The following is a 1634-nucleotide window of genomic DNA, read 5'->3' on the forward strand; positions in this document are numbered from 1 at the left end:
AGCACCATTTGCTTCAGCAGAAAGATGAGCCTTTACTTTCCTCTCCCTGTTGAACCCGCGTGGCCTGAGGTGAGGGTGTAAGATTCAACACTCACTCTTCTTGTGACCGGTCCTCTTGCAATGCTCACAGCTTCCCGCATACTTTTCATACTTCCTTCCTGAGCTTCTGTATGCAGTCTTTTTTGCTTGCATTCCTTCAGCTTGATGAGCCATAGTGAGCTCACCCTTGCCTCCAAACAGGCCGAGTGATCCCTCCTCCTTCTGAAGTTGCGCGCATACTTCCTCCATGGATGGTAGGTTAGGCGATCTCAAGATGTGTTTGATGACATCCTTGTAGCAAGGATCCAATGTCATCAACAACCCAAACACTTGATCTTGTTCTCTTCTTTCCATAAGAGCTGCTTGATCTGTGGTCTTAGGTATTAGACTTTCAAGTTCAGACCATAATGATCCAAACTTTCCCATGTGTTTGGTGAGCTCTCCTCCATCTTTCTTCATGAAGTTAATGGCTCTCTTCAGCTCAAACACACGACTGATGTTGGAGACATTTCCAAACGTCTTTAAGAGGGTCTGCCACAAGTGTTTGAGAGTCTCACAGTAGCTGTACGCTTTAAGAAGAGGGAGGGACATCAAGAGATCCTTGCAGCACGGAGAGCACCATCAAGTCTTCTTGCACCCATTTCTTTGCTTCAGCTTTGGTGAGAGTCTTTTCCTCTTCACCTTCTTCAGTTTCGTTGGCCACTAGCTTCGGACCATCATCAGTGATGTGGCTCCACAACCTTAGCCTTCCAATAGCAGTCTTCACCAATCGAGACCACAAGAGGTAGTTTGAACCACCTTTCAATGCAACCACGACAGTAACTAGCTTGTTGAAGTTGTTTCCCTCCATCTTCTCTTGCTTGAACCAGAAATGACCAGAAAGCTTCAAACTTGCAACTCAGCTGAAGAACACACAGTACCAGACTTCAAGAACACACGAACTCAAAGCACAACACCACATGACTCAACTTTATCACACAGCTTCACGAAACACTCAAGAACACAAGAGCAAGAACACAAGAATACAAGAGCTAGAGAAAGAAAGAAATGGAACGAGGTTTCTCAATACCAAAGCTAACCTGGCTCTGATACCATATAATTTTAGAGAATAGAGTAGGTATTGAGAGATTAAAGGAAGATTAGAGAAGATAATGAGAGATTTGTAGAGAGGTTAGGTAGTAATCATGTTTAAAAGTATTTAAGAATCATCATGAACAAGAGAGAGAGTCTAGAGAGATAATCCTAAAACTTCTTAATTATTAATCTGATCAGAGTTTACAATATATATGAGGAGGTAATACTAGGATGAGAGTTTCATAAAGATGCACTATTACAAGATATAAGGTTTGCTTTAATTCAAACCATCCAATGAGCTTCTTCCTTGTGCATAAAACTCCTTTTGCTTTATCCAGCTCTTCTCCAGCCTGTCACACATGCCTCCTCTTCCCTTGCAACTGTCTAATGCCTTAGCAAAGGGAATAGGGCTTCTCTTCTTCATCCAAAGTTACCCGGATAACTAGTATAACTAGTATACTAGGATAACTAGGGTAACTTTGGTTTAACCCTTGGAAGTTACTCGGGTAACTAGTATTACT

Source organism: Brassica oleracea, chromosome C7, assembly GCF_000695525.1.
Source record: "Brassica oleracea var. oleracea cultivar TO1000 chromosome C7, BOL, whole genome shotgun sequence".
NCBI classification, from domain to species: domain Eukaryota; kingdom Viridiplantae; phylum Streptophyta; class Magnoliopsida; order Brassicales; family Brassicaceae; genus Brassica; species Brassica oleracea.